The following is a 21,081-nucleotide window of genomic DNA, read 5'->3' on the forward strand; positions in this document are numbered from 1 at the left end:
GAAATTCCACGTGTAACATTTTGTGGAACTGCTAAACCATTTTCCAAAGAGCTGCATCATTTTACATTCCCAACAGCAATGTATGAGAGAGTTCCAATTTCTCCACATCCTCACCAACAGTTGTTATTGTCTTTTTAAATAATTATTATGGCCATTCTAAGAGTGAGAAATATTATCTCATCGTGGTTTTGATTTTCATTTCCCTAATGTCTAAAGATACTGAGTATCTATTCATGTGCTAGTGGCCATTTGTATATATTCTTTGGAAAAAATACTTATTCAAATTCTTATCCTGATTTTTAATGGGTAATTTGTCTTTTTAGTCAGTACTAAAGTTGTAAGAGGTCTTTATATATTCTGAATTCAAATACTTTAGAAGATATATCATTTAGAGGTATATTCTCCCAGACTTTGGGGTGACATTTCAGTTTCATGACGGCATCTTTTAAAAAATGAAAAATTTTAATTTTGATTAAGTCCAGTTTATCATTTTTTCTTTTATCACTTGTGCTTTTTTGTCATGTCTAAAAATCTGTGGAACCCAAGATCATGAAGATTTACTCCTATGTTTTCTTCAAAGAGTTTTATAGTTTAAGGTGCTATACTTAGGCCTATTATACATTTTAAGTTAATTCTTTGTGTATGGTGTGAGGTCGAGGACCAAATTCATTATTTTGCATGCGGATAGCCTATTGGCTAAATACCAATTTTAGTCAATACTATTGGTTAAATCCTATTAGCTAAACATCATTTCTTCCCTTTGAAATTTCTTGGCAATTTGGTCATGAATCAATTGATCAAAAATGTAAGGGCTTATTTCTGGGATCTCAACCGATCTCCATTAATCTGTATGTCTGTCCTTATGCCAGTACCACACTGACTTGACTACTGTGGCTTTGTAGTAAGCTTTGAAATGAGCAATTGTAGGTCCTCCAAGTTTTATCTTTTTCAAAATTGCTTTTGGCTATTCTGGGTCCCTTGTAATTTTATGTGAATTTTAAGATCTGTCTGCTTGCTATTTTCCGGAAAAAAAAAAAAAAGTCACCTGGGATTTTGATAGGGATTGTGTTGAATCAGCAGACCCATTTGGTGAGTACTGACATCTTAACAATATCATCTTCTAATTCACGAACATGGGATGTCTATTTATTTAGGTCTTATTTCATTGCTTTCACTAATGTTTTATAGTTTTCAGTGTACAAGTCTTGCACTTTTTGTCAAGTATATTCCTAATTATTTTACTTTTGGTGCTATTACAAATGGAAATTTTTTTAAAATTTCATTTTCAGATTGTTCATTGTTACTGTACAGAAATACAAGTGCCTTTTAATGTTGATATTGTATTCTGCAAACATGATGAATTTCTTTATTAGTTACAGTAGTTTTTTTAGTGGATTCCTTAGGGTTTTCTATGTATAAGGTCATGTCATCTACAAATGAAGACAGATTTACTTTTTCTTGTCTGGTTGTCCTGGCTAGAAGCTCCAGTAAAATGTTGAATATAACTGGTGAGAGCAGACATCTCATCTTCTTCTCATCTTAAGCGGAAAACATTTAGTCTTTCTCTATTAAATATGATGTTACCTGTAGGATTTTGATAGATGCCCTTTATCAGCTTGAGGAGTTCCTTTCTCTTCCCAATTTGTTGAGGGTTTTTATCACGAATGGGTGTTGATTTTTGTCAAATGCTTTTTCTGTATCTATTGAATTGATCATGTTCTTTTTGTACTTTATTCTACTAATGCAATGTTTACATCGACTGATTTTTGGATGCTAAACACCCTTGTATTCCTAGGATAAATCCCACTTGCTCATGATGTATAATCCTTTTTATATGCTGTTGGGTCCAGTTTGCAAGTATTTTGTCCTGGATTTTTACATAAGGGATATTGGTCTCTAGTTTTATTTTCTTGTGATATCTTTGGCTTTGGAATCAAGGCAATACTTGTAAAATGCATTGGATTGTTCCCTCTTCTATTTTCTGGAAGAGTGTGTGAAGGATTGGTATTAACTCTTCTTTACATGTTTGGTAGACTTCACCAGTGAAGCTATCTGGGCCTGGGCTTTTCTTTGTGGGAAGATTTTAAAATACTAATCCAGTCTCTTTATTTGTTATAAGACTATTCAGATTTTCTATTTCTTCTTGAGCAGTTGTGACAATTTTAATTTTTCCAATAATTTTTCCATTTCATCTAAGTTATCAAATTTGTTGGCATACAGCTGTTCATAGTTTTCTCTTACCATTTTTATTCACTTTTCTGTAAGTTCAGTAGTGATATTCCCTCACCATTCTTGATATCAGTAATTTCATTCTTCTTTTTCTCAATCAATATATTTAAAGGTTTGTCAATTGTTATAGGATGAATTGTGTCAACACAAAATCCATATGTTGAAGCCCTAACTCCCAGTATCTCAGAATATGACTGAATTTGGAGATAAGGCCTTTAAAAGAGGTAATTAGGTTAAAATGATGCCATTGGGTTGGGCCCTGATCCAATGTGACTGGTGTCCATATAAGAGTATGAAATTTGGACAAAAGAGACAACAAAAGCATGCATGTGTACAGAGGAAAGACCATGTGAGAACAGTAAAAAGGGGGCCATCTGAAAGCCAAAGAGAGAAGTCTCAAGAGAAAACAAACCTGTTGACACCTTGATCTTCGACCTCTAGCCTTCAGAACTGTGAGATAAATTTCTGTCATTTATGCTACCAATAGAAAATGGATATTTTCTAATGAATCATTTAAACTACTTTAATTTTTCACTCTATTTCTTAAAGTTATTTTCTTATTTGTTGCTCTGGGGATTACAATATACACCGTAACTTATCATACTCTAGTTTTATACTAACTTAATTCCAATAAAATATAAAAAGTTCGCTTCACTATAGCTCTATCCCCTACCTCCTCCTTTGTATTACTAATGCCATATATGGCTATATACTTTACAAACCCAACATCAGTGTTATAATTGTTTCTTTAAATAATCATATGCTCTTTGAATGAACTAGGAAAAGAAAGGGAAAACTATATAAAGTTTTTTTTTTAATTGAGCTTCTTATTTACCATTTATGGTACTCTTTGTTTCTTCCTGTGGATTTGAGGTACTCTCTGGTGTCACCTTCTTGCTCTACTATCACTTCCTTCCCTCCCTGCTACTTTGTGCTGTCATTGTTAAGTATATTTCCATATGCTACAGGCCCCAAGATTCAGTTACACAGATATCTTAAATGCTATTGTTTTTTGAATCAATTAAAGAAAGATGTGAAGAAATATGCAATTATACTGTATTTTACAGTTACTACACAATTACCTTTACTAGCACTCTGTTTTTTTCATGTGGATTTGAATTACTGTGTGATGTGGTTTCCTTTCTGCCTGAAGAACTTCCTTTAATATTTCTTGTAAGGCAAGTCTGTTATCAATGAATTCTCTCTACCTTTGTTTATCAGAGAATGTCTTTATTTTGCCTACATTTTTGAAAGTTTTGCTGGATATAGGATTCTTGTTTTCTTTCTTTTTTTCCCCCTTTAAGCACTTTGAATATGTCACCCCTCTGCCTCTGGTCTCTATTTTTTTCTGATGAAAAGTCAGCTACTGATCTCATTGAGGTTCACTTATACATGATGAGTCATTTTTTCTCTTTCTGCTCCCATGATTTTTCCTTTGGCTTTCAACATTTTAACTATGATATGCCTAGGTGTAGACCTTGGTAGTTTTTGCAGGTGTAGACTGTTTTTTACAATGTTTTGGAAGTTTGCACCCACTATATCTTCAATTTTTCTCCTACTCCATTCGCCCTCTCCTCTCCTTCTTGTACTCCCATCATGTGTATGTTGGTGCACTAAATAATGTCCCATAGGTTTCTGGGGCTCTGTTCATTTTTTTCACTTTTTTTTTTTCTGTTATTCAAACTGTACAATCTCTAATTATTTAACTTCAAGTTCACTGATTCTGTCTTCTTCTAGCCTAATTCTAGTGCTGAGCCCTTCTGGTAAATTTTTCATCTCAGTTATTGTACTTTTCAACTCCAGAAGTTTCCTGTCACTGTTTTTTAAAATATAACTTTTTTATTTTTTTCTTAAGTTATTTTATTTATTTATTTATTTATTTATTTATTTATTTATTGGCTGTGTTGGGTCTTCGTTTCTGTGTGAGGGCTTTCTCCAGTTGCGGCAAGTGGGGGCCACTCTTCATCACGGTGCGCGGGCCTCTCACTGTCGCAGCCTCTCTTGTTGCGGAGCACAGGCTCCAGACGCGCAGGCTCAGTAATTGTGGCTCACGGGCCTAGTTGCTCCGCGGCATGTGAGATCTTCCCAGACCAGGGTTCGAACCCGTGTCCCCTGCATTGGCAGGCTGATTCTCAACCACTGCGACACCAGGGAAGCCCTAAAATATAACTTTTATCCCTTTACTAATATTCTCTCTTTGATGATTCATTATTATATCTTCCTTCCATCATTTTTTAAAATGACTCCTTTAGTTCTTTAAAAATATTTATAATAGCTATTTTGAAGTGTTTGTCTGCTAAGTACATCATGTGCCGCCCCCCCCACAAAGGTAGTCTCTGTTGCCTACTTTTTCCCTGTACAATGGTCACACTGTTTCTTTGTATCTGTTGTAATGTTTTGTTTTGTTGAAAACTGTGCATTTTAGATAATATATTGTAGCAATTCTAGATTCTGATTAGTCCCACCATCACCACCACTATGGGCCTTGTTGTCTGGTGGCTTTCCTGAATTAAGTTTGTTAAGTCTATTTCCTTTGCATTGTACAACCTCTAATGTTACTGCTCAGTTTTTTCTCCTTGTTTGTTTCCTTGTTTTTAACTACCTCAGAGTTGCTCCTGGGTCAGCATAACTTAATGTTCAGCTAGTGACTGGTCAGAGGTTGCTTATGCCCCTTGAGCCAGTAAGGCTTCAAACTTGATGATGGATCTCTGTGTGGCTTGGGAAATGCTTTTAAGTCAGCTCCACGTTCAAGAAGTGGCTAGTAGCTCTCAAGTGCCCACTCAGGTTGTTTTTGAAGGAATGCAATGTAGCATATGTGCACAGCCTTCCCCACCCCCAGGGATAAGTATGATTTTAACAGGGCTCTTTTTAAGCTGTCTCTCTCTCTCTCTCTGGTTCTGTTAAACTTCTGGCTGGTCTGCCATTTAATTTGTTGCTCCTTGTTTCATGGAACTATTAGCCTTCTACTAGTTGGTCAACACAAAGATCTGTATTGTTTTTGACAATACAGGAAGGAGTGCGTCCATGCTCTGCTCCAAATAAAACCAGGCCCCTTAACAGAGCTGGAGCTGCTGACCCTCCAGTCTTGCCTAAGCCCCTGCACAGAATTTCTATACTGTTTCACTGGAGTGAGGGTGTGGTGAGGGCCCGATTCTCCCTGAGTGATATCTCTACCCTATAAGCAAGAGCTGGAAGGTGGAGATGGGAGCCCCCATCTTCTTGGTATGCCCTTCTTGGTATGGAATCTCCACCCTACAAGCACAGGACCTGTGGGAGGTTGGTAGCCCATGGTCTTCTATGGTTGCCTCTTCTAGCATGGAACCTCTGCCCTACACATGGGAACTAGGGTGGGAGGACCCCAGTCTCCTTGCCCATGCCAGCCCAAAATAGAGCTTCCACAACATGAAGCTGAGAGTGTGGGAAGAGAGATGTTGGCAGCCTGTCCCCACTGAGGTGAAACCACTGCCCTGTGACTGGGAGCTGGGGCTAAAGGGAGCCCCATATTTTGGCTACAACTGGCCAGAGTAAAGCACCCATAGCATGGAGCTGGGTGGGAGAGATGTGACAACTAGGCTCCCATTGTTTTCACTGAGACTTAGTAGATTTCCTTGAATAAATGTTCCTCAATATATTGAGGTCAATATATATAGGTCAACTTCCAGAGACTTTAAATGTTGTTTTTGATAATTTCATCAGTTAAGTGGTTGTTTCACTGGGAAGAGGGTCTGTCAAACTCCTCACACAGCCTCTCTGGAAGTTCTGCTCCCAAACCACTAATTTTCAAGCCTCTGACTAAGCTTTTCTTAGCCTCTGGAAAACAACCCATCTTCAAATTTGCAGGTGGCTTGGCTCCACTTACCAATGGTTTAATTTCTACACTGTAGTCTTCATGCCCACAACAAGAAATAAAACATTTCTCAAATTAATTAGGTGTATGTTCATGTAAGCAGCCACATTCAAGTTAATTTTGTGTTTCATGAATACTGGCCCCTCATTTTTCCAGCAGAAGGTGGCAAGGAAATATTTTCCCATAACCAAATCTTCTTGATACCTGAACTTCATTCCTTTAAGCACAGACACTTCATTTTAGCCATCTTGATGTACTCACTCTAAAATGTCTCCTAAATAACTTAAGCAAAAGGTAGGTGATCCTAACTACTTGAAACAGAGAATGAAGGATTACTAAAAAGGAACCAGCTGCAATGTATCAGAAAGATATCACAAACCCTGTCAATTGTATAGCGGTATCAGACATACTGATAGACACTGTAAAGGGTAGACGTGATACTGCCAATGAACCCAAATATCAAAATGGTGCACACGTTTACTGTACTCACATTTCAGAGAACAGTCCAAAGAGATAACAGCCTTCCTAATGAAATGGACTGGCCTAGAAATCCACTCTGATCATGGCACTTTCATATCTCTAAACCTTTTCAATGCCAAAACAAAGGAAGAATCAATGCCTCTTCTTGACATTTGAGGCCCCAACCTTCCTTTCCAGTCTCAATCTCCATTATTCCCCAACTTGTAACTTTCTCCTACCACATCCACTTCCCTTTCTACTACCTCCTCCTAGTATGTTTCCTTTATCCACATGCTGTTTTGCTAGTCTGAGGGCTCCTTGAGGTCAGGGATTACATCTTGTTCATCTCTAGCCCTAGCACCAGCATGAGGCACAGCAGAATAGACATTCAGTACCTGTTTTATTAATGAATGAAATCCTGCCATCTGAGCCCTTCTTAAATATCACCTCTACTTTGAGGCCTTTCCTTGGCTCGGGTGGAATGTCTCACTCCTTTAAATTCCCATGGCTTCTTGCTTTTAACCTCTCTAATAATACCTATGTCATAGTCTTCCTTGTGCTTTGTTATAATTATTTAAATATCTAACTAATTACTGCCACTGCCACCCTTCTGTTCTTCACAGAAACAGGGAGAGCAAGAGGCAGACAGACACAGACAAAGGATAACATACTTGGAAAGCATGGACTTTGCCTCATTTTTAAAAAACTTCCTTGTGGTACTTAGCACAATGTTTAGCACATAGGAGTTCAAGAAATATTTGCCAAATTGAATTGCTAAAACATTTGGATATCAGTATGGAGATTTTACTTTAGATCCATACCTCATACCATACACTTCAATAAATTCCAGATGGGTCCAAGAATTAAACACAAAAAAGAAAAAACACCCTGGGGGAGTGGGAGGACAGAATCACATATTTGTCCCAGCTGTGGAGGAGTGGTAAATTTCTGAATATTGAAAAATGAAAGGAACATCAGAGACAGGATGAATGGATCTGAATACATAAATGTGAAAAAGAACACTTTTGCATAGTGAAATATAATAAAGCACACATAAAAATGAAAGCAACAAAATTGGAAAAATATGTGACAAATATAAATGATAAAGTTGAACTATCCAAAATATAAGGAATGGATAAAAATATAGAAGGTCAATAGATTTTACTTGATAAGTGTTCAAAGAAAATGAATAAGGAAACAGATGGCAAATTATGACATTAAGAAATGTAACGCTTCATTAAATAAATAAAAATTAAAACAAATGGAGAGTATACATACATACCTATTAAGCTAGCAAAAATATTAAAAATGATAGCGGTTTCCCTGGTGGCGCAGTGGTTAAGAATCTGCCTGCCAATACAGAGGACACGGGTTCGAGCCCTGGTCCGGGAAGGTCCCACATGCCGCGGAGCAACTAAGCCCGTGTGCCACAACTACTGAGCCTGTGCCCTAGAGCCCACGAGCTACAACTCCTGAGGCCCGCATGCTACAACTGATGAGGCCCGTGCACCTAGAGCCCGTGCTCCACAACAAGAGAAGCCACTGCAATGAGAAGCCTGTGCACCACAACGAAGAGTAGCCCCCGATCGCCACAACTAGAGAAAGCCCGCGTGCAGCAGCGAAGACCCAACGCAGTCAAAAATAAATAAATTTATTAAAAAAATAAAAATTATAACATTCAGTGCTGCAGGGCTGTGAGAAAATAGGAATACTTAACACAGTTTAATCTTTTGGGAGTACAATCTGGCAACATGCAACAGCTATAAAACAATTCATACCTTTTGACCTGGTTATTATATGTTTAGTAACATATCAGAAAGCAATAACTCTGAATAGAAGAAATGCAATTTGTACAGAAACCGTTTACTATATCACTTTTTATAAGAGTGAAAAATTTTAAATAACTTAAATCCCCAGTAATAATAGAATGGCTAAGCAAAATCTGGCATATCAACACAACAGTATACCACAATCTTATATTTTTGTGTGGAAGGCTATCTCCCTATTCCATATTGCCACATTTTTCCTTTTTGTGTTCTCTCCATCCCAGTCGTTCGGTACTCACTCAACTGTCACTGTGCCAATTTCTAGGGTAAACTACCTCCTGAAACCTATGCAGCCTGCCACCCCCAATTCTAATTTACTGCTTGTGTTCTGCTATAACTGAGGGAATGACAGGTTCCCATTAAATTAAGGATCAGTGGGTGTTTCTGAAGTCAAGGCATGAGGGCCTCTTCCCCTGTACCATGGGCTTTGTGACAGCTGTATCAAGACCTCAAAGCCTTCTTTTTTTTTTTTTTTAAACTTATTACTGGGGTCCAGGCTATGTTCTGAGCTCCCGGATAAGTGAGGCATTACTGCAAATGGTTTTGCCTTAATTACAGGCCTTTAGTAAAACTGTTTGCATTTCATGAACACTATGTTTTTGAACAAAACTCTTTCAGTTCATACTAGAAATATTTTCATATGGAAACACCTCGGATCAGGAAAGATAGCCTTAAACTCTATAAATTATAAGTCTTGAGAATACATGTGGCCATGTTATGATTAAAGAGAAACTTGGGAACAAGTAATAGCAAATTCATTTATTAAGAGTCATGCTCATATGCCTATTATCAACTAAAATACATTTATTTAAACTTAGGTTTATTTGGTTTATTACAGCTTACTACTGCTTTGAAATAATAATGTGCTTGAATTTCACAAACATATGAAAATTACAGTCTTATATTTATCATCAAAGACCCAATTGCAAACATTTCGCATCAAGGACCCAATCTCAAACTAATTTGTAAAAAACAAAATATCAGTTCTCTGTGAGTCATAGGTTTTATTTAAGGCCATATATGATTAGCCTTCAAATCTGACATCAATGCAGGGACCAAATACAAACCCTAACATAAACATATTAGAGCCTTTTTGTGAAAGATCTAGACACCAGTCCTACCAAAGAAGTGAATAGACACATTAAAGGCAATTCAAAGTAAATAGAAATAAGAACATTTTAGGTGGAAAAAGTGATTGCTGGCAATGTTAAAAGAGGATGATATCTTCATTTTGACCAGTACAACCAACAAAACAAAATACTCAGAAGAAATTTAAGCTGTGAAAACTTGGCCGTGATGACAAGAAGATAAAAAAAAGTGAAGAATTTCCCACCTTGGGTCTGTTCCCTGGATGGGGCCAGGGGTGTTAATTCTGCTTGTGTGATAGAAACAACCATCCTAATAATTCTGCAAGGAATCCGCGAATGGGAGCCATTCCTTAATTTTGCTCTTTCTGCAAATTGCTTTATCTGTAATTTTTTTTCTCTGCCTATGAACATGAGCTGCTTAGTGCTTTGGCCAGCAACAAATACAGTGTACACTCTTAATTCAACTTTAATGGATCCAAAGCTTCCCATATGTTGAGCATCTGAAATAAAAAGACAATGCAGGTTGATGGGCAGGAAAGGAAAGAAGAGCTCATGGAATCGCAGAATCAAAACCCACTTTCAGAACCTAGATCTGTTGATGTCTGGCGCCGACACTCTGATACACATTTATATGAATTAGACTGGCAGGTTAATAGATTTCTCATGACCAAAGCTGGGTTTCTTGAACTCTTAGGACACTGGGAGAGAATATTTAGACAACAATCATACCAGCAGCAGGCCAGGAAGGTGAGACCTGCAGGAGATACTGACTGAGCCATTTCCTAAGCATATCAGAAGGAAATTATTTCAATTCTTGTCACAGGATAGGCCAGATGCTCTGTCCTGCCCTAGCCTCACTGTGCTCCCCCTTCCAAAACAAAGAGGAGGAAGGAAAGTAGAAAGGGAAGGAAGGGGGGAGGAAGGGAGAGGGAAGGGGAGAAGGAGGGAGAGAGGGAGGAATATTACAATTAAGCTAAAGCAAGGATTAACAACTGTAAGAAATAAAGGTTACTTTTGCATAAAATGGAAATATAAAAGGTCAGTGTTCAGGAAATGTTAACGTACTAGCTCAGTTACTCTCAGTTCATAGGACTGAGTCATTCGGTTTAGCCGGCTCAGGGAATAGTACCATAGCTTTTTCACTTGCACTTTTATGAGGCATATCTGTGCTGGTGGCAGCTAGCAGACTGGCAGCGCTACAAACTGGCATGCCCTCAGGTCATAAACTAATTATGGCACAATCATTCACTTGTTCTAGCCATTCTGCTGATTACTTCATAAATGAGGAGGGCAGGACCCTTGTCTAAGGCCAGCTCTGGAAAAAAAGACCTCCCTGGTTCAAGCCTTCCTTCCTGGGGAGTTATGTGGGACTCTGTAGAGCCATCGACAGTCTCAGTAAGCCTAGTAGTCTCTTCTTCTGCCTTAATAATCAATTCACTATTAAGTGTCTGTGTTGTATAAGACCCAGAGAGGAAATGCAAAAATAAGGAAGACTGTACCTTCAAAGGGCTGAGTCTAGAGGGGATGGGGAACATAAGAACCATTCAAAACCTTCACTTGTCTTAAGCCCACCTGCACATCTCAAAACCCACATTTTTCCTGAACAGAAGAGGCCTTTTGACTCTAGACCCTGCAATTAGTCATCTGAGTCTACCCTCACAAGCTCTAGAAAAAATGAAGACATTCTCTTCCAGAGTCAGTGTAATCTTCCATCTTTTCCCCAACAATGGGAGATAAGTTCCCTGTTCATAATTCAATTAAGGACTCAAGGCTGCTTGTCCAAAAGAAGGGCCAACCACTCCCCTCCAGTGCAATAGCTCTCCTGCCTGCCATCCTGCCTCTACTGAACACACAGTCAAGGTTCCTGATGAGGTATACACAGATGATATCCCTTTAATCACAAGAAGCCTTACTCACATCCACACAGACTTACAAATAGCCTCAGGGAGCCAAGCATGCATACCCAGAAATGCATGTGAACATACGAAAAGGTATGTACACAGGTTTGCTTACAGTCAGAAGAGAAGGTAAACAGATTGGGGAGGGGTGGTGAAAGTTCACAGCTCAGTGAGCTGGAGACCTGGGTAGGAAGGAGAAAGAATGAGTCCAAAATACCCCCAGAGCGCTGCTTTTCAAGACAGCAGCATACACAGAGCCAGTAGTGACAAATGATTTGGTGGGACTGGAGAGAATGGATTTGTAGCTAGAACTCAGGAAACGGTTTGAGGATCAATAGGCCCCATCAGTATGCCAGTGATTTCATAGTAATATAGTCAAGGTCCCAGAATAAATCATTTCCATGCTCATTACTGCTTATGGCAAACATCACCCAATTCAGACTCCGAGCTTCAAAGAGCCCAAGATCTCTGACAGGCATCATTAAAAACATTCCTGCAAGAAGCACCCTTCATAAGGTGGAGCCTGGCCAAGCACACAGGCATCTGCTCCCCACCATGGTCACATATTCTCCTGCTGCCTTCTACCCTCGTACAGGCCCCCACAGTCTGTTTGCATTCCCACACCTGGCCCCACCTTCTAGCAGGGGCCAAGAGCATCATTTCTGGATGAGTGCCCAGCCTTTGAAGTCAGAGAGAATTCAGGCTGTTAGATGAGGAGATCCAGATTCAAGACTTCTCAACACACACTTCCCCCTACTCAACAATGCTTACAATAAAGTTACACTCAAGAGGTACTCTGGCTGCTAGAAAAACAGGAAGCCAGGAGTGGGTGGGTAAGTTAGTGTATCTAGGCTGGTCTGAGCTCTGTGGAATGTCAGGCTCGCTGCAAAGTTGAGTCCCTCCACTGAAGGTGTGGCCAAGGGATCCTTAAGCTGGGTGCTGACAAACCAGCCTTGCCTTGTTTTTTCTAACCATTTTTTAAAATTGAAGTATAGTTAATTTACAATGTTGTGTTAGTTTCAGTTGTACAGCAAAGTGATTCAGTCATATATATATATATGTATATATGTATATATATATATATATATATATATATTCTTTTTCAGATGCTTTTGCATTATAGGTTGCTACACGATGTTGAATATAGTTCCCTGTGCTATACAGTAGGTCTTTGTTGTTTATCTATTTTATATACAGTAGTGTGTACATGTTAATCCCGAACTCCTAATTTATCTCTCCCCTCCCCCCACTCTCCCCTTTGGTAACCATAAGTTTTCTATGTCTGTGAATCTATTTCTGTTTTGTAAATAAGTTCATTTATATAATTTTTTTAGATTCCACGTATAAGTGATATCATGATATTTGTCTTTCTCTGTCTTCCTTCCCTTAGTACGATAATCTCTAGGTCAATCCATGTTGCTGCAAATGGCATTATTTCGTTCTTTTTTTATGCCAGCCTTGCCTTTAAAAAAGTATTTCTCCCCGATACCCCCCGCAGCCCCCACCCCACCCCCAGACACAAATAAAGTCGCCAGGACCTCAGGCTTGGGGCGCAAGAGCATAGCAGAACAACTCAGGGCAGGACTATCTTGGGAGACCTTCTTTATTCCAGTGCTGTCCTAGAATTAAAGGTTGGCAAAGAAATAGGTCTGAACATTTGGTTAAAAGAGCCATATTTAAAAGCAATTTTTCAATTCAAGTTTACAAGAGGCTTTCTTCATCTTCGAAGTCTGGGGGAGGGAGTGAACATATAGATCCTTTAGGATAAACGGTAACCACCCACTTATACATGCATGTTCCTATAGGTGTGATTCATGGGAATCAGGGAGAAATTGAGCCTTCTCCCCTCTTCTAGTCCTTAAGGTCATCATTCTGCCACGCCTCCAACAATAACAACTGCAATGCAATAACTCGTACTTATATAGCACTTGCAAGTTTACAAAGCTTCCTCCCATTCATTATCCCATTTAATACAAATTAACCCAGTATGTGCTGTAGTTAATGAAGGGGATGATATTTAAAGTGTATTCTGTCTGACCTAGCAATTCTGCTTCTTCTATGAATGTCTCTTTTTTTTTTTTTTTTTTTTTTTGAATGTCTCTTAATAAATAAAATAATTAGACAAGTGTGTGAAGATGTATGTACACAAATGGCCACTGTAGCACTGTTTATAATAGCAAAACATTAGAAGTGAATTAAATTAATGTGGTTTTGGTTAAAATATTTATAGTATTCATACAGTCATAAAGTGTGACACTGTAAAGTCATTAAAATGATTATGTAGATTGGAAAAGATTTCTGCAACATATTGTCAGGTATAAAAAAGTGGGCTACAAAACAATATATATTCTATGACCTCATTTTTAATATGTGTGTATAAACAGAAAAAAATTAGCGTAAGATATATATACACCTAATTATCAATCAGGTTATCTCTAGGTGATAGAATGTAGGTAATTTTCATTTTCTTCTTTAAACGTTTATGTATCTTCTAAGTTAATATTAAAACAATAAACAGTATTGTTTTTGATTACATGGAAAATAAAGCTATATTCATTTTGAACAGGAGAAGAAATATGGTATGCAACAACAGTAGTAGCTACCATTTATTGAGCAACTATTATGTACCACAGCTTCAAACACACATCATATTTTAACCCTCATAACAATAGCAGGAGGTATGTAATATTGTCCCCCATCTTACGTATGAGGAGTCTGAGGCTCAGAAGGTTTAAAGGACTTCCCAAGGTCACATACCTAGAAGTGACAAAACTAGGATTTGAACTAAGGTTTCCTCTTCACTCTAAATCTCATGCTCTTATTTGCTGTTCTATCATCTCCCTTCTCAAGGGCCATTTCTCCCTTGAAGTGCTCAATGTACCAAAGCCAGATTTTATATTTTTGAGTACTTATGTCAGAGAGACCCCATTAAGAGTATAACTGTTGCCAGCTCAAAGCAAGGTTCCAAGAATATACAGAACCATCAAGGCCTGGTACCAAAAGCCCAGAAAAAGCAGCAATAGCCCAAATTGAAGTCTGGTCCCTAAAATCTCACAAAGGCAAGGAGAGTCCTTGCTTTATTCAAACCTTTGCTTCCTCCATCCATCTATTCCTTCCCTGAGTACCTATCATGTGCCAGGAACTGTGGGAGTGCAAAGATGAACAAGGCAGACTCCTGGCCTTCAGAATTATTTGAGAACATACTTCATGATGAAATGTGACCAATGGCCAAAGGGCCATAGCAGGAAACTTGGAAAGACAGGAAGCAGGTGGCCAAATCCTTCTTTACTATACTTTAAAAGGACAGTAAATACATGGATTCAATTACCCAAAACCATCCAACATTATTGAGCAATGACTATGTACCAGGCCCTGTGCTGTGTGCTGTCATATATCTTACTAGTATTACTATTATTGCTACTACTAAGGAAAATAGCAGCTAACATTTTATTAAGTCCTTACTGGTAGTGGTGGCAACTGGGCTAAGTGCTTTACATACAGCATATATGTTCACAACCACAATTCTATTAACTTGGATTCAAGTAGAGGTTTAATATGAAAACAAAAAGGAACAAATCCAACAAACAAAACCTGTAGAGTTGTCCACAGATTCCCCTATTCACCACTAGAAATATAATGGTCATCATAGAGGTAAAATGGTTTGAATATCCAGACAACTCTATAAACACTTTCCATTTGTTCCTTTTTTTTTCTTTTGGCTCGATACAACAGGCATTTATTATCTCTCAGTTTCTGTGGGTAAGAGTCCAAGAAAGGCTTAGCTGGGTCGTTTGTAAGGCTTTAATCAAGGTGTTGGTCAGGGCTAGGGTCTCATCTGAGGCTCAGCTGGGGAAGAATCCACGTCCATGCTCATGTGACTGTTGACAGGATTCAGTTCCTCGTAGGCTTTTGGAGTCTTGCTGCTTGTCAGCTAAAGACTGCCTTCATTTGCTTGCCACATGGCCTCCTTCATAGGTAACTCACATTCACGTCAGCTTGCTTCTTCAAAGCCAGTAGGGGAATAAGGATCCTGTTCCCTTCTTTAGTCCAGATCAGAGGCTCACATACTTAAAGCATTACTATCTAGGGTTCTATATATAGATGTAGCGCTTTATTGTAATACAAGGGATTTTCAGGGAGAATTTCCAGTAATTCATGATTTTTTGTCTTGTGTGCTATTTTTAGTACCTGACTCAAAGGGTGCATGAGATAATAATGATGATATGAAGATTATATGCCCAATAAATGATAGATCTTGCCTTAATATGCTAAGCTTCACAATAACCCTATCATAGAAGTACCCTTGATCTCATTTTACAGGTGAGTAAATGTGGTTCAGAAAGGGTCATCCCACACTATTTCAGTGTGACAAAGCCAAAGTTTAGACCCAGGTCTGACTGACACCAAAGCTCCTTGCACAGCTTCATGAGAGGTACTTCCTTTTTGATAAATGAATTAGGTTTTAGCTAAAAGGAATGACAAGGGCACAATGAACAAGATGGATTAGAAGGGAGAGCATGAGGCAGATCCAAGGAAGAGTGGTGAGAAAAAAAGTGACACTATCAAAGTTGGGCTTTAGGAAAATTAACCTGATGGTGGTGACACCTGTCCCCTGAGGCAATGTTGTCTCTCATTTGAGGTAGAATACAGACAAGAAAGCCTAGTCTACAGAACAAGCTCCCTTTTCTGGTGCAGGACTCCAAGGTACTATCTGAAGGTCACCTGTCTCCTTGAATTCCCAAACTGAGGACTCGCAACCACATTCTTGGAGGTGATATAGGAAGCTAGGACCCCAGTTCCCTGTCATTGCATATTACAAAGTTCACACTGAAGAAGACACCTCAGCCTCCCTACTGTCTCAGAATGGTGTCAGGTAGCAACAGCACCCATTAAAATGTCTAAAATGTGCTATTTTTCACCTGAACCATCTGCATCTAATTTCACAAAAGACCAGCTTGGGACTGGAGAATAGAGCTCCTGCCAAGCAAAATACCAAAGACCATGCACAGCTCCCTCTCTCTACCTAAGCTAAGCTTGCAGGGGTGCTTCTCCCTGTAAGGTCTGCTGCCTCATCCAAGGAAGACTGAAGAATTTCTCTTATACTTTTGCCTATTTCCTAGGATAGCAAAAAAATCAAGGATGACAAGCCCTACCCACCAGGTACCCTACTTATATCCAAAAAGATTTGAAGTACCTTACAATAAAAATTCTTGTATCACAGGACCATAAAATTAAAAGAGGGTTAAAAAAACAGAGGGGGAGATGATTTTATTTAAAAGAAGAAAACCTTTTGTTCATATGTGCTTCAGTTGAAAATTCAAATTTGCTCCAAGCTTCCTAGCAGCCAAGGCATAAAGGCAAACACTATAGGTTCTAAAATTTTGGTCTGATAGAAAGAAACAAGCTAACTTGTCAGGAGGCAAACTATTGGTCGGCCCTGGATTCTACATACGAATTATACAAGGGACAATTGAAAAAAACTCACAAAGGCTGATCTCTTCAACATCATTTTGGCAAAATGTACTTTTGTCATATAATCATTTCTTAAATTGACCCTCACATCTTAAATCACCCTCCCTATGTGAACAATCTTTTTCTTTTTCCTCACTTGCTTCCCAGCACTCTTACTGAGGTACCTGTGAACAAGCAGTGCCAACGCCCCCCTGAAACTGCAGCTTTGGATCTGCTCCAAGTTCTTGGATACTTGGTTGGGATCTCAAAAAATGCTATGCCCAGAGAGCAGAGAAAATACCAGTTTTGGCCTAGAATATGTTTAGGGCTATGTGGTGTCGACTGCCTTAACTAGCAGCCTAGTTCCTTAGAAACAGCTGACACTAGGCTTTGAGTAGGAGAGTCAGTGGTACCTAAGGGCCTCTTTCTACTGCAGCTTATGTGCCTGTTGGACCAGAAGCACAAAAAAAGAAAAAATAAATTAGCACCAAGCAAGCCAGACCAGAGGCAGGCCCAGTTTGTATTAAAGATCGTACTCAGGAGAAAAGAATTCTAGGTGTGAATACAGAGACTGGGGCCGGGGGAGGGGGTGTTAACCAGCAGACAGTTCAGTTTTTAGGAACAGTGCCAGAGCAAGGACTCCAAAGCTGGAAAAAAATGTTTGGCTTTAATCATGGGAAACCTCCCAACCCCCACCCCAACTGACCTGGAGATGGGGCAAGTTTGAAGCAAGTAAAGAGAAATAAATGGCATGCTGACAAGGGAAGGTAAAAGGGAGGTTGAAGAAACAGAGTCTGGGAAGCAAAATCCTGAATAGCTAGTTAAAAGGACATTTTTACTTACGTTATGAGACCAACAGCTGACAAGTAAGAGGAGATACTGTTAGGAGGCAAAGTCTCATCGAGGTGTGAGATGTGAGGGAAGTGGTCCTAGTCCAGGCTAAGAGAAGAGGTGGAGGGTGTGGTGTCGCAAAAGCCAGGCAGAAATTCCAATAAGAAATGAAAAGAATAGAATTTGCACTCAACCACTGACTAAACACAATCATTATTACTCAATTTAATTGTCCTGCCAACAATCCTGTGACCTAAGAAGTATTGCCCTCTGACAGATGAGGAAAATGAGACACAGGGAGTTGCTTCACAGAAATTACTCAGGGTAATTACCTGGCTAGGAAAGAGAACTTCCAGGCTTTGAACCCAGATGTCTGTGGCTCCACAACTTGTAGTCTTTCAACACATCCCCCTGAACAGTGCCAGTTCTGCACAGCTAAGGAACCAAGGCCCCAACATCGGTGGTGGCAGGGGGTGGGGGGGAGCAGCAACTTCACCTTGGCAGTCTAAGAAAAGCTTCTTTCCTGAAGTAGGACCAATCAAAACTAGATTTCTAGGCTTCTTTAAATTCCTACCTATTTTATTCTTTCTAAATATAACTATAAATATAGATGTGTGTGTGTGTGTATATATAGTTATATTTAGAGAGAACAGAATAGGTAGGAATATATGTATGCATACACACATACATATATATATAAAATGACATATATATTTTAACCTTTTATTTAAATAATATCAATATATATGTTTATATTATGTTATAGTATATATTAATAATAATAATACTAGGTAGTACTTATTACCTAGTAATAAGCATTACTTTGTGCCAGATACAGGACTAAGCACTTCGTGGCTTAGATCGTTTCCTCACATCAGAAAATCTGCATATAAATCTTATTATTATCCACAATCCACAGATGAAAAATTAGGCTTGGAGAGGTTCAATAACTTGTCTGAGGTTACACAAGGAATAAATGACAGAATTTCAGTTCAACTCAGCCTCCAGATCCATACGACACTGCCTTCCTAACTCTTCCATATAGATACCTCAGAAAATAGAGATGAGCAAAAAAAAGAAAACAAAATCACCCATAACAGCATAAACATATCTGCTTTTCTCTACAGACTTTCAAGCTACATACCCCGGTGTTTTGATTTGATCTGTTCCTTAATTATCCCACATGTGTCTGTCCCCAAAGAGCTGATAAGCCCCTTGCAGGCAGGAGTTAGGCCTTCTATTTTGTTTCTCCACACTGTCTCACTCCAGCCCCAGCACAGAGCCCAATGGGTAGTCATACCTGTTGCCGATGGACCACCATGAGGAGAGTCAAGCTCAATGATGATACCAGAATGCAGCAGAATTTTCCAAGACATGATTTCATGAATCTGGCAGCCCAGCAAGAGCTCACTATGTCATCTGAGACAATGAGAGATGCTTGGGTAACCTCCTCAAGCCCTAGGCTGACCCAATCTTTTATCAAGCATTAAGTCAGCCAGTTGTAAATCAGTAGAAAACTTCTTAAAGAGTTGATTCGTCTTTAAGTAAATTATCAGATGCTTGGACTAAGATGTATGTACAAAGATATTCTCCACAATGTTACTTATAATAGCAAAAAACCTGGAAACCTAAATGGCCAATTACATGGAAGTAGTAAATTAAATTATAATGCACCCATATGGGGCTATTATTATGCAGTGATCTAAAAGTAAGTTTTAAAAAATTCCTAATGACAAGGAAAAAGAGCCATAATAAGTGGAAGAATTTGAGGGAAGGATACAGAAAATATAGCCATGTAGTATGATCTCAAATATATATTACTTTTATAATCAAAATATATTACTCTTAATGAGAAAAAAATCAGTTTATAAAAACAAGATGAATAATTGTGACCCTTTCCACAGTGTCTTTTCTCTTGCAATTAGCTTTGCCTTTTCTCAGACATGGTTTAAGTTGCTGCTACATTATCTCAGTTTCATTTGTAAAATAGGGGTGAAAGTAGCTACTAATCTCCCATAGTTGCTGTATTGATGAAATGAGATAATGGATGTGAAAGTGATTTTTCAAACAGAGTACTATTCACTTCTAAGTTATTACTGAGGAGATCCTAAGTGTGCTAAATTTTTGGTGGTTTGCAGAAATCAATCTCTCTTGGAGCCAGTCTCTCTTGGGGCCAATCTCTGCCTCTTCCTGCCCATTTCCACTGCCATAATCACACGCCAGGCATTTACCCTCTCATTGCCTGAATTTCCACACTAGTCTCCTAGCTGGATCTCCTCCAGACTCTGGCCCCCACTATCCACCCTCCACAAAGCACCAAGAATCACCTTTATGACCATATTAATCCTTTGCTCAGACTCCCACAGACTCCCAAGTACTCTTCACATACCACACCAATTTTTAAATCAATTCTTCTACAGCATTCTCCAACTATCACCTTAGTCCCCATATAATCAGCTTAAAAGTCTTCAACATGTCTTTGCTTAACTAGAAAGCACCATATTACATAGTAGACCCTCGATGTGGCATACCCTTCTACTCTAAGTGTGGCCTCACCTCGGAGTTTTCAGACAGGTAGAATCTCTGGCTGCAGCCAGACCTATCGAATCAAAGTCTGCATTTAAGAGTATCCAAGTGATTTGCATGCACAGTAATGTTTGAAATGCACTGGCCTAGGAGGCCCTAAAGCTGTCAAGGTAAAGCGAAGCATTGACAGCTGTAATTAATTGACAGATTTATTAACTCTTTCCAAGCTGTCCTTATTGCTTCTCTCGTGTGTTTGTCCATCTCCTTTTTTGGATGGTAAGACTGTTTAAAAAGTTGTAACTTACATAACCTATATGGGAAAAGAATCTGCAAAAGAATGAATATATGTATATGTATAACTGAATCACTTTGCTATACACCTGAAACTAATACAACATTGTAAATCAACTATACTCCAATAAAATTTTTTAAAAAGCAAAGTGGAATTGAACGGTAATGTTTTCTATTCTTCAATTAAATTAATTTTGACAGAGGACAAACTATATTTAATTTTTCTAGAAAAAAATCTTCTCAGCAAAAAAAAAAAGTAACTTACACTTTTCTCTTCCTTTGTCCCAACTCCTATCATCCAGGAGGCTCTCAGTAACTGATCATCAACTCAAAATAGCTTTAAAGGCCATATTTAAAAGTAATCATGATCAAATTTATTTAATATGGCACAGTAGTTAACATGGAATCTGGAGTTGCCAGCCTGAGATCAAAAACCTGGCTCCACTACTTTCCAGCTGAGTGACCTTGGGCACTTAACCTCTATGTGCCTCAATTTACTCATCTGTGAAATGGAGATATTAATACATATTCAAAAGATTGTTGTGAGAATTAAATGAGTGAAGCAATGGGAAGCTCTTAAACACCATCTGCCACAGTTACCACTATATAAGTTTTAGGTATTACAAATGTTGCCT

General features: G+C 38.7%; 1 protein-coding gene across 6 annotated transcripts in view; it reads right to left on the reverse strand.

Annotated features, from left to right (window-relative positions):
• The window catches only part of SHROOM4 (shroom family member 4), a 201,905-nt gene that overhangs the window by 149,573 nt on the left and 31,251 nt on the right, over positions 1–21,081 (reverse strand). For 2 of the 6 annotated variants that reach the window (XM_082375986.1, XM_082375985.1), the window contains exons 1-2: positions 18,930–19,350; positions 17,962–18,152 (exon numbers count right to left, since the gene is read on the reverse strand). The exons of the other annotated variants lie outside the window; for them this stretch is intronic. The gene's annotated coding sequence lies outside the window, so the exon portion shown is untranslated. Of the gene's footprint in view, positions 1–17,961; positions 18,153–18,929; positions 19,351–21,081 lie in introns of those variants that run through there. 6 annotated transcript variants of the gene reach the window in all.

This window comes from Balaenoptera borealis (assembly GCF_965194805.1).
Source record: "Balaenoptera borealis genome assembly, chromosome: X".
In the NCBI taxonomy this organism is placed as follows: Eukaryota; Metazoa; Chordata; class Mammalia; order Artiodactyla; family Balaenopteridae; genus Balaenoptera; species Balaenoptera borealis.